Below are 13,870 nucleotides of genomic sequence, written 5' to 3'. Positions count from 1 at the left end.
TAGACACTCCCTCTGAAGAAATGACATGCCCCAAATAATGCACTCTCTTTTGGAAAAAAGCACACTTTGATAGTTTGACCTTCAAACCTTCTGTCTGCAAGCGGCTCAGGACAACCTCCATCCGAGCAAGATGTTGATCCACCGAGGAGGAAAAGACAATAATATCATCGAGGTATAAAAGGAGGGACTGGCACTGCTGCTCACCAAATAACCGCTCCATCAATCGTTGGAAGGTGCTTGGGGCATTGCACAACCCAAATGGCATCCTATTCCACTCAAATAGGCCGAAAGGTGTGCAAAAAGCAGTTTTAGATTTATCGACCTCAGCTACAGGTACCTGATTGTACCCGCTGGCCAGGTCCATGGTAGAAAACCAACGGGCCCCAGCCAGCGAGTCCAAAGTCTCCTCAATACGTGGTAGAGGGAACGCATCCTTCCTAGTCTTTGAATTTAAGCGACGGTAGTCCACACACATGCGCAGACTACCATCCTTCTTTTTAACAAGGACAATAGGCGAAGCATAGGGACTGCAGCTCTCTCGAATTACCTGAGTTTCCAACAATTGATTGATATGTGCCTTTACCACCTCATACTCTGATGGAGGGATTCGCCGGAACCGCTGCCTAACAGGGATGTCATCCAACAAGGGGATTTCATGGGATATCCGATTAGTACATCCCAAATCCCCATCGTTCATAGAGAACACAGGCAAATACTTCTCCAGTAATGCCCTGACCTTAACCTGTTCTTCTTCAGATAACACAGATAAATCAAGCATCGCTATCTTCTCCTGTATGGTAGGGGGGGCCTGCACAACCTGTGTATTGACCTTGGCCTTAACGGTCTTAACTTCTGTGACCTCTGGTGGCAAACTTATCACATCAACTTTATTCACTGTGCCAATAACAGTGCTAGCGTACAGCACTACATCGACCGTGCCCACGTTAACTATGGGCACATAGACTGTACCACGGTCTACCCTTAAAAGAGAAGGAGATGCCAGCAAGCCCGCTGGTAGACCAGAAACTGGTGGTTCAAACAGTACTGTAACGCTCGAATATGTCATCGAGCAGGTTGCAGCAACAAATGTCATTGTGCCCCCTGAGATGCGACACGCCCTACGTCCCCGCACTTTGACTCGTCCCCCACAATCTGAAACAGACTGGCCGTCAACCTGATGGCAATGTTGTAAAGCCTGAAAAACAGAGTGAGGGGCCTGTGACACGACTGGTAGGTCGAAGAGAGCTGTGCCATGCTGGCCAAAGAGCTCCTGGTAGCAGCGTCCCAGGATGTTCATGCCCAAAACCCCAGGAACATCTGCACATATACCACCAGGGGGATCTCTGACCACCAGCACACCACAACTTAAAACTACTCGCCCACAGAGCTCCACGTCTAATTCCAAATAGCCGACATAGGGAATTGAAAGGCCATTGGCTGCTCGAAGCTGTAACCAATGGCATGCTCTAAGCTGTTCCTGACCCCACAACCCAAAATTAGTCACAAACCAACTTTCAGTAATGGTGGACACCATGGAACCGGTGTCCACCAGGCAGGGTACCTTAACCCCGCCCATCAATACAACAAGCTGTGGGCAAGACGACATAAAACGTGACATAAAATCAGAACCAGATACATTTTTGGAGCCTACCCTTTTCCCAACCAAATTTTGGCCCTGCAACTCGGTGGGAACTAGTTTTCCGGCGGCTGCACGGATAATGGCTGTCCACCTCTCATTAAAGCAGAAGTCACACGGGCTGATGGTGGAACGGATATCCGCACCCCATCGCAATCACTGGCAAAATGGCCAGGTTGCTGACACCTTCTGCAAATTAAATTAGCCCTAAATGGTCGCGAACGTGGCTGGGGATTCTGCAGCTGAGCCATACCTTGGGTTAACTGATTCAGTTGTTGTTGCTGCTTTCTAAGCATTTCCCGTAGTTCACTCATTTCTGATGTTGCTGAACCACTATTTCCATGCTGATGTCCCTGCACCCCATATTGAATGCCATAAGCGGATGGAACAGACTGACTTCGACTACGCACCCCACCCGGCATGCCTTCTCTTTCCCAACGAAGAGCTTCACTGCGAATGTCGAACAAAGTGGCAGTGGGCTGGCGACGCACCAATTGCTTAAGTTCACGTCGAAGAGCGCAATCATTAACATATTCAACGAACTGATCTCTTAGCAAAATTTCGGCGTTAGGCATACCATGGGGTGACTGACTTTTAACTTTATCCAGAAGACTCATCAGGGCCAAGGAGAACTCCACCAAGGTCTCCCCGTCCAGTTGTCTTCTGGAAAAGAATGACTCCTGAAGTGCTACATAAGACTTATTGCAACCATATAATTCACATAATACTTTAATAATTTGATCCGGATCCTCCCTCTCGTTCCTCGACCGATAACGAATTTCTTCCCTCGCCTCACCCTCCAGATGATCAAACAAGAAAAATGCCTGATCAGCTGTAGACAGATGGCGAAGCCGCATACAGGCCTGGGCCTCCTCCACCCACTCATTGATGCCAATACCCGACCGGCCACTAAATTTTGGGCACCTACGATCGCGAGTAACGAAAACAAACCGCTCCGATGTTGAAACACCAGCACCAATACGTGGGGGATCTGCACCGACAGGAATAGTAACACTAGATGGACCCGGCTGTGCAACAGACACTGGCTCTTGCCGCAGCCTTTCGTTATCAGCTTTTAATTGAGCTACTAAATCCCTTAACTCGTTCAATTCATCCTCCATTTCTGTAACTGCACAAGCACTTACCACAAATAGAGATTAAAGTTAACTTGTGCCGATCCACCACAGAGCAACTGTTACTGTCTGGTTCCTACCAGAGAACAAAGAAAGAAAGAAAAACAACAAACACAAAATACCCACGTCTCTGTACTACACCAGAGGGAACCCTGCCGACTACGCCAGAATGTGACGAGGTGGTGAAATTTGAGACACAGAGTAAGTTCTATTCACGAATAAAGAGTCCGACTACGCCACCCTAGGAATTAATCCCAGGGAAAAATACTCAAACTATGAGCAAAGCACACAGGTTCAGTTCCCTCATGGAAGTAGACAAGAGACGCGAGTAATACAAAAATACAAATGTTTATTACTAGGAAAATCCTTTAAAATGTTAGATGGGACATTGAAACCCCACTTCAAATAAAACAAACAGAAACACATACAAACCAACTTGATATAGAGCAGCTGTAAAACAAATCTAAATACCAGCAGGGCTGAAGCTCCCAACGGCAGGAAGCACTGGGGAGTTCGATTCTACGGGACACACTTCCACACGACACTCACACCCGTGCAGTTTAATCACACTATCACTCACTCGAGTGTACACTGCACACGATAGGACCACCACCAGAAAGAGCAATCCACCCGTGGGACCTCAGCTCCTGCAAAATAATAAGAAACTATAACAATAAAGATGGCAGTGTTGACATTAATAGAGTCCAAATTAATAAATGGAAATAACAAACATAAAGAAAAACCAATCCAGTTTAGGAAGATCAATTGTTGGTCTACTACGAGACTTTAACTCAGTAGATGCTCACACACCAATAGGATTTCACAAGCAGATAGTTGATCACAGATATCCCAAGCTAGGAGCAATTTACTGCCCTTACAATAAGGAGCAGAGAGAAAAGCAAATAAATAAAACTAAACAAACCGTAATTCATGAAAATAAAAGTAACAAAACAAAAGAAAAAGGTTAAATAACAGAAACAACAGAAGGGAGCTAGCTCCGCTGCAAGCAGGAGGAGCTTAATAGTCCTTCCACACAAGGCAGAGATGTATGAAGCGGGATTATATGTATATATAACGCCCCGATTATAACCAAGCGAGCAGTCCCCTTTGTTTGCGATGATGGTCGCGTATACACTGGCCGTATAAACTGCAGCACTTTAATCGCAGCGTAAAATCACGGCATAGAACGAGAGGGAGAATCCATCAGGTTGTCAAGCTAGATAGCACACTTAACGGACACGGATTGGTCAGTCATGCCCACCGCGAACACAATAGGATACAGGGAATCACACCTGAGAGGTGAACAGTCATCAAACCAACTAAGCAGTATGCCGGGCAACACGGCACCAAAGAATCACTGATTAATAAAAACAATTAAAAACTACGCACAACAACAATTCCAAGAATTATCACATAAAAACATAGCACGCTTACCTACAATCAGAGTCAACGCGATCAAAACAACGGGGAAATCGGACGTGACGCATACCAGGTAACAGCCAATCAGCCTTTAAATGGAAGGTACTACTCGCTGATAGGCTAACCCTGCTGTCAATCACCTAATCCCATTACACATGCATTAAATCTGACATGACATATAATGAGTCCGATCAATGGTTATGGGTGTGTATGTAGTGTGTGGAGTATGTAGGGCAAATGTAGTGTGATATGGCAGTCCAAGTGATGAGAATGCAGCTAGTGAATGTGACAATATGCAACCATACAGATCAAATATTCACATATGCCTCCGTGGCTGTGATCATCCCTTTTTTATTCATGCATGCAGCTATAACTGCTTCATAATGCATTTATAAATGCCTTATTAATCATTAATGGACACATTTATAAATGCTTTATAAAGGCATCCTTAATGTAAAGTGTTAAGCAAAACACTTTAAATGTTTTAAATATGTGACCAAAACTCAATTTCAAACTTACATTTATTCATTTGGCAGATGCTTTTATCCAAAGCGACTTACAAGTAGTTTTATACAGTGGCACATTACTGCAGAGCAATCAGGGGTTAGGTGCCTTGCTCAAGGGCCCTTCAGTCATGACCTGCTGGCACTGAGATTAGAACCGGCAACCTTTTGATCACAAGCCCAACGCTTCAATACGATCTTTGCTTCTTTGTTCTAAGACTGGGCTGTTTGATAACCTGTTGGTGGGAGACAGGGGTTCCTATGCATGCCAGAGGTTTGTTCAGCAATATTCATGGTACATGCCACAGGTATTCCAAAACATTTGTGTGTGTGTATATATGTGTGTGTGTGTGTGTGTGTGTGTGTGTGTGTGTGTGCGTGCGCACACGTCTAACAGAATGTGAATGTCGATGAGATAATAAGTAAGTGTGTGCGTGCGTGCATGTGTAGGTTAAGCATTCTGACCTTCCTTATACCAGGAATGATAATTGGAAATTAGCTAATCAAATATTTCGACCCACTAAATGTAATAAGCACGAATGCATGCAATGGGATTGGAATGCTATAATTGCTGACTGAATTGAGAAACTTTGCATTTACAAAAATAAAAAGTTGTTCCTTTAAAAAGAAAGCTGACATGTTTAACAGTGGCACAAAAGGGCCGCTTTCCGGTACTATGCAATGCTTTTTGCAGGATTTTTGCGTCAAAAACTGCGTTCAGATATAAACACGTTTGATCTTTACCGTAATTGTGACACCATTGGATTGCCAAAACCGCTGCCCTTAGCGAACGCGAACAGTTCAGGTTGTCATTGACTTTTTGACATAGTTTACACACACACGACCTGAGCGCATTATGATTCGCTGTTTGCTTTCACTTTCCAAGTTCATCTGTATGTAATATAAAAGTGAAAATTTAAATATTCATTATAAAATACAGTAGTTATGGTGGACTAAGAGAAACATTTGTTAACAGGACAGTGCCTCCCATTGAGCTTAAATGTGATTTGGAATTTGTGAGATTAATCTTGCTTCTCATAGGCCCTTTGCACATATTCCACCTGTTTTTAGGGAACTATTATCATGACAAACTTGACAAGAATTTTCAGTGTCGAGGAGCACTGGAAGAGTCCGGACACTTCCACCTGAGAATTTCTTAGATGAGAACGGACATTTCTTTAAACCTGAGGTGTTTATCGCTTTCTCTGTCGGTGAGTCACGTGCTTGTGATTATGACAGATTTGATCATAAGCAGAAGTTATACTGATTTGTGTGTTTATATTCATTCTGCATGTCCTGGTGAGACTCTGGCAAAGAGAGAGCTCTTCCTTTTCATGACATCTCTACTACACAGATTCATTGCTCCTGGTCGCCGAACTCACATTGTCCAGCCATGGATGGAATAATAGGTGCACTGAGATACCCTCACCCCTAGAAAGTCACCTGCAGTAGCAGAGATGCCAAAGACTGACTGTCTGTGAGCCACAGCTGAAGAACAACAGCCTTCATTGAATGAGCTGTATTTCCCTCATTTATCCTCTTGGGCGCGCTGATGTATTAACAGCGGTATGACTCGATTAAGGGGTGCTCCTGTTTATATCTAGTATACATAGTATACATAGTAGGTAAACATTTTATATCCCTCCGCCTCTTGTTTGACGTCCTTTGACTAAGCTTTGTTTCGGTGATCTGATCTTTCTTTTAGATGTAGATTTTCAGGAAAAATTGTGTTTAATGAAAAGTTAAATATGTTTTGTTTTGTGCCTTAGGTTTTTTATTATATGTTTTATCTTGTAGCTCAGATGAGAAAACTACCAAGTGTAAGAAATTGTGAAAAAGTGGGTATGAAGGTTGGACTGTGAATTGTCATTTACAGTAATAAATCATCCTGGGTGAAATTGTGAGAAAGCAATTGGCTGGCCTCTTGTATTCATTTCATGTATTGCATATCGAAGATCAACCTAAAAACTATTAAAATAGTAATATTTTGATTATTTCTTTGAACATTACAACATTTTAATATGTTCTTCATAGTCATTTCACATATTGTCTTTTACCTAAGAAGGATGTGATTTGTCTTTTTTTAAGACGAGAAGAACATTTCAGTCTCCTTGAGATTTTGGTGTGATCGCATTCATCTTTATTGGACTCAGATTCAGATTTAAGATAAGATCGTAGTTGTGTAGCAGACGTTTGGTTTGATCTCTTTCTATGTAACCTGCAAAAAATCACAGGATCAAAATGTTTGAATGTTTAGTGCGCGGTTAAGATAGCATGTGGTTAGTGCCAGTGTTCTGAATACAACGGAAACCTAATTTTCTTTTCAAACAAAGTACAAATAACTTATTTAGTGTTATCCCTGTATTTTTTGTGTCAAACTTTTGCATAGCCATTTCTATTTTCTGAAACCTGTGAAGTCACGATTCCTTGTCTGCAGTCATATTGCTTCTCTCTCTCTCTCTCTCTCTCTCTCTCTCTCTCTCTCTCTCTCTCTCTCTCTCTCTCTCTCAGTGTTTCCAGGTCAGTACAGGTGACTGACGTGTCCCAGATCTCTGCCTGAGTGAGTCACATTTAAAATCAAAACAATCTTTTCCTGACAACTAGCGATTGTAATAATTTAAAACAAGCATTTGTTTGACAGACCTGCAGATCCCCCTGGTGTTTCTTGTTGTGAGATGCTCTAAACTGCAGCAGTTTTTTATAGTGAACCTGCAATGTAGTACGGGAAGAAAATTGTAAAAACACTTCATAACGATGATGTGGAATAGTGTTAATATTGATTAAAAGGACTGTAGTTAGAAACTACATGATTAAAGTAAAGAATTTTATTGTAAAGAATTGTATAATACTAATATAGTGCATGGATCCATATACCATTATTTGCAACATCACATCATTGCTGTGTAATATCTTTAACAAGGTTCTGTGGATCTCTAGGGGTCTACCTGCTCTGGGTTGTTGGTATCTCTGAAGGATTTGAAAATACAGGCAGGTGTTGGGAGTTTCTTGTGTTTGAGAAGGAGATATGCAAGTTCTGACTGATGGATGATTCCCGAATGTGACGGGTCAAGTGCAACCGCTTCCTCCTCGATGTTCTGTGTTATCTGTGATTCCAGTCCCTGCAATTCCTCTGAGGCGGCCGAGAGAAGCCAACTCTCTGATTTCATTAGTGCCTCTGTCTGAAAAAGAACAATTTGGGCTTTAGGACACTAAGAAGCTTTTCTCATTCATTGGCTTCATAAAAAGATTAGTAATGTGGAATAATGAAGATGTGTGTGTCGATATTGTATTTGAGATGTGCGGTTGTGTGTGTTCTTCTGTTCTTAAAGCTTTTTTTTTCTGTCAGGATCGATGTGTTGAAGAACCCAAGTGAAAGGCAGAGTAAACATTTTTAATAAAAAAAACAAAACCCACGATGGGGAACACGATAAATTAAACAGGAATTCAAATTAAAACATCCCACGAGGGGGCAAAGTAAACAAGGTTAAAGAATTATAAATAAAAAGTCCAAAACACGAAGGGGGAAGTCCAACAGGAACACATTATTTCTCAGGAGACACGAACGGGCACGCAACAATGGAGAATACATACAATGAATCGCCAAGGAACAAAGGACACTAACACAATATATAGGGAAACACTAGGGAGGATTGAACAGGGACAGTGACGGACAGCTGACAAGACTTAAACACTTATGGAGACTGGTGGGAAGATAATAGGACAGGTGAGAGGGAGGAAACACTAATGGGGTGCTTTCAGAGAAACAAGGGGACGGAGCTAAAGAACGCGACACCGGAGAGCGAGCATGGCATGACAAAACCACAACAATGCCATACCCTTTCTCCACATAAAACTCATGGGTCTGACATGATCCTGCCACAAGACTCGAAAAACAAGACAAGGAGAGGTAGGATAATGGCAGGACCCCCCTCTTAAAGAACGCCCCCCAGGCGTTCTCCAAGGGGGCACACTAACATGACAAGACCGCTGTTAATGGACAGGGCAAACTTAGGAATATTTGACTTGTGCGGGACAGGAGACAGGGACCTAGGAGGGATGGGGAACCTGCTTTCTAGAGCAGGGCGGAGGGGTGGGGACTGGAAGAGCTAGGCGTGGTATGGGGCCTTTCTTGGAGCGGTGAGGACTGGCAGGACAGGAAGGGAAAGACATGGCTGGGCAGCCGGCTGGGCAAGGCTAGGTGTCGGCGGGACTAGGCTGGGCGCCAGCTGGAATGCCGGCTGGAATGCTAAGTATAAATAATAAAAAAATATTACATTATATGTCCTTAATAAATCTTGTGGCCCCAAAAAGTATTTGAACACAAATATACACAATCATCCATATACAGATACACACAAACTGCTAAACCATAGACTTACCCACTTTTACTGAATCCCTGTTCTCTGTGTTCTCTTTTAGGTAAATGAAGCAACTGTAAAGAAACACTTCTGATCATCTCTTGAACTGATATGAGCTAGAGACGACATCAGGATCTACAGAAGAAACCTTGACAAATAAGAGCACACATTCTGTTCTCTCCAAGACTCTCAGGGGTAATCTTAACTCGTCAATGGATATAACTCCAGCCCGAGCCCTTTGCACCAGCTCACTTCCAGCACAAACACAGATAAGAGTGATTTATTTCACACACACTCGTTCAGTCTGACCAAACACTGATAACATCATACTACTGAACAAATGCTGTGCCTTAAAGGTAATGACCTGCTCTTATTGTTCTTGTTTGTAATTTTTTCTTGATGCTTTTTGGATTTTAGCCCTTTGGCTTGGCCTACTATAGCAAGGTCAGATGAAGCAGTCGTGTGCACAGTGAGTAAAACTGAAGGTCAAGTAGTCCTCTATGTGCTTCAGCTGTTGTGACACGACTGACCTCTAGGTGTCGAACATACACAGAGAATGGATATAATCTTCATTAGTCATTATTATTTCTCACACTTGAAGATGTATTTATTGTTTTCCAGGAGAAATAAAGTCATCAAATTGATTTAATCTCTAGCTGCAGTAAACACAGAAGGCTGAATTAGTATTGAATTGAAGATGTATTGATGATTAATAGTCCCCGTATATATGCATGGAGAAAATTTATCTGCTCCATCTAATTCTTATTTCATTGTTAAAGTTTAATTGAGGTGCCTTTAAGTGTGCACCTTTGTTTGATGAGATGACAATTATTACTAAAACCTAGCGTTAGGGCGGGACATTTCGTGTGGCTCCTCTATGGAGTTTTTTTATGGCTTTTTTATTCAATCAAAAATTCTGTCTTTGAGTAAAACTAATTATTTTGTAATTAAAAAATAAAAGATCGCAAAAAAATCTGAGATTGATAACAAAAATATTTGCATTGCGTCGCATGCAAATCGTATAATTTTGCTTTCTTTTCTGCTGTCTTTTTTGCGGGTTGAAAACGTTTGCTTGCGAGTTGAATTTTTTGCGAGTGAAAGGGCTTTTTCTATTGGTCATTCCCAATTGATTTGATAATATGATCACGGCCACTACGTGAGCGAGTTCCCAGCAGAAATGGCGAACAACAGTTAGTTATCTTACCCAGTATATGTAAACGAACTGTTGTTCGCCATTTCTGCTGGAAACTCAGTGTTCTGTCAGACTGGCGGGGAAAACGTAGTGGTGATCATATTGTCACTTCAATCAGGAACGACCAAAAGAAAAAGACCTTTCATCTTGGTGGGTAGAGACCGCCTACTGAGATACAGCTTCACTAGCAAAAGAAAAAATTCATCTCGCAAACCAAAAGTTTTCAACCAGCCACCAAAAGTTTTAAACCCGCAAAAAAGACAGCAGAAAAGAGAGCAATATTTGTAGTTTTGTGATGAAACGTTTTTGAAATACACAAAAAATTTAAGTTTTGAACGCAATGCAAAATTATGTGTTATCAATCTCCGTATATTTTTGCAATCTTTTATTTTTTTATTACAAAATAATTAGTTTTTCTCTCAAACACAGAAATTTTGATTGCATAAAAAAGACACAAAAAGCTCCATACTCCTCCCCCTGATTAAAGTAGTCAATAGGGTTAAGGTTAGTTTACGTCACAAACTGGAATCTGACAAGAAGCTTCAGACTAGCCTAATTGCAAAATGATGTTGTAAAATTGTTGATCTGTATTGGCGCGAGCGAGATACTGTGTGTTTTGAATGCTTAAATCTTCTAAAGTTTAAAATCCCAAAGGCTAACATGTAAATGCCAATTGCAATTTTTAGGGACTTGAAAATGTTCCTGGTTGTGTTGAATGTTGCAATGCAATCAAAGAAAATCAATTAATGAGCTGAATTTTTGATGAGACAGATACTAGGTTAATTGGCCACAGAAGACTTCAATGCAGAAGAGTTTCTGGACGTCCGGTGGTCAAACGAAAGCACAGCCTGTGCTGGAGAAATAACACAGCTCTAATAGGTTTCCTATTTTGTTTGATTTGTGCAAATGAAGGCGTGAAAGTGGCTGTTAATGGATGAGGAAACGGCTCATTTTGGGACACATCGGTAGTCGAGGCACATATCAGTGTCTCTGCCTTTCTAAATGGCTTAACGGGTTGAAGTGTGAAAGTCAGACGGCTAATGATCCCAACCTGACTCCTCAAAGGAGAATCACAGGATCCTACAGAGGAAGTGAACAGAAAGATGAAAGAGGGTGAAGTTTAGCCGTGGCAGATCTGCACGATTGTAAATTCAAACCGCATTAAAAGACACCAGTCAGACATTGCTCCTCCTATCACATTTCATTTTATCTTTATTGAAAGAAACACCGAAACACAAGAATATGTCAAAAAATTCCTAGTCTATTAATGTCACATGCTTATGCTACGTGTGTGATAGACATTATATAAAAAAACTGAAAAGTGATACTTTGAAAAGGTGATTAATCACCACTTTCCTTTTTATTTGATCTTTTTAGTCACGTAACCTTTCAAACCCCCACAGTTAAGACCACGCGTCCTCAATCTGGATGTCGGCCATGTTGGAGACACTTCCGGATTGATGACACGTTGTGAGTGTTGCAGCAGAGAAACATTTACTGTGTGTTGTACATTTGTGTGTAGGTTTGTATCGTAGCATCTCTGTGTGGCAGGAACATAAAATGATATTGTATTTGATGCACTCAAAGGGCAAATCAATCAGTTTGTGTTTGTGTGTTTTCGTGTGTTTACAACAGCATCCTTTACTGTTGTGTGTGGACACGTTTGCTGTCCTGATGATGTTCTTTAATGACGATGAATGGAGTTGAATTGGTGATGTTTGAGAAACGTGCCACGTCTTGCGATGTTTAAAGGATCATGGATCTATTTCAGCATATTCTGAACTGAAGAGCTTTTCTTTCTACAGCTAAGTGCATTTTCAAGTGCATTTAAAACTTTATTAAAGAAGTTGCATATTTAATAAATTATTATATAATTTGTCTTTTTGTGAGATCAGCCTGGAAAGCTTTCAACTTTTTTATTTCATTTTTGTCTGCAATGGAAGCAGGTCAGCCTTTTGGATGGCTATTTATTAAATTATAATTTATTTCATTCTTAATTTTAAATTCTATCAAAAAATCTGAGATCCCAAATTGTCCCCCAACTTGTGTATGGATCGACTTGTATATAGAACAGACTTGTGTATAGATTGACTAGTTCTCGCCATGAATATAGCCTTAGATGCTTGAATGGCGTTAAGTAAATAATAAATAAATAAATCAAAAGAATCAGATCCTTTGTGACAGATTTACTATTGTCGAAAGGAGTCAAATATTGAATATTCTGCACATTAGACAGAAATGATACTGATATTTTTCTCTTCTTGAAGGCAAAGAACTGAAGTAACAGGATCTGTCAGCGCTTTGACTCTTCGCACTATTCGACTAACATTTCATGTCCTTCCACTTTAAAACCCAGAGGTGAGCTGACGTGTCTTGCATTGGACGTGTGTGTGTATTAGCTTCCAGAATCTGAAATGAATGTTCGTTGTATAAGTCAAATAAAATAGACTATTGACTCATGTCTTTATCAGTTTGATGTATTCAGCACAAAAGCCTCAATCTCTTTGAGTTTGTCATTCTTGTTAAAGACACGAGTCACTGCGATCAGTCATTCAGGTCTCTAATTAATCAGGTCGACAATTAAACACACAGGAGCCGACAGAACAACACCTGTCTCTCTGTTTCTCTCTCTCATTCAAAGCTTGCCAGCCGGCGCTGGGAATCAGGTTATCCGCAGACTGATAATGGATGTAGCCATGCTCCCTAAAGCCTGCTCAATCCCTCCAACAAGATAAAGTCCACAAATTACACAGCCAAAAAAACCTCTGAAACAACACAGCTCATGGAGAGAGAGAGAGAGAGAGAGAGAGAGAGAGAGAGAGAGAGAGAGCTGTGAGAAACCAAAAAGGACAGCAAGGATGTACCCCAGAGAAAAACATTATTGCTCATATGTTGCTCTTTTCATAGTTATGTTTCATTTAGGTGTCAACTTAGTCTCAGATTTTTAATTTTTTTTCACAATGTGCATTGTTCCAAAGCGGCTTTAAAGGGGAAAATAAGAAACCGAAAAACACAAAAAAGGTAAAAGGACATGGTGTTTATATAACAAGTTAAATTATTCTAGCAAATAATAACTAATGTCAGCAGTCTCCTGGTGGTTTATTTAGCATATTTTGCATTAAGTGAATGCTTGTCTGAAAAGACTATTCCAGAGTTTAGGTGCTATGTATGAGAAAGCTCGACCCCCTTTGATGGATTTAGTTATTCTAGGTGTTATCAAAAGTCCTGAGTTTTGAAATCTTAGAGAGCGTGATGGGTTGTAGTGTGTTAGAAGCTCTGTTAGGTAGGTAGGGGCTAAACCCTTTAAGGCTTTATAAGTGATTAAAAGAACATTAAAGTCAATACGATACTTAATGGGTAGCCAGTGAAGGGTTGATAACATTGGGGTTATGTGATGGTATTTTCTGGACCTGGTAAGAAGTCTGGCAGCTGCATTCTGAACTAACTGTAGTTTGTTTATTGATGATGCAGGACAACCAATAAGAAGCGCATTACAGTAGTAAATTAGCAACACATAGAATATTTCATAATTTGGAAACATTTCTTAGGTGGAAAAAGGCTGGCATTTTTGTCATTTGAGATGTGATTTCGAAATGACAGGTTGCTGTCTTATATAACGGCTAAATATT

This window comes from Barbatula barbatula (assembly GCF_947034865.1).
Source record: "Barbatula barbatula genome assembly, chromosome: 17".
In the NCBI taxonomy this organism is placed as follows: domain Eukaryota; kingdom Metazoa; phylum Chordata; class Actinopteri; order Cypriniformes; family Nemacheilidae; genus Barbatula; species Barbatula barbatula.
The sequence above is the reverse complement of the archived record's forward strand: the minus strand, read 5'-3'. Positions refer to the sequence as shown.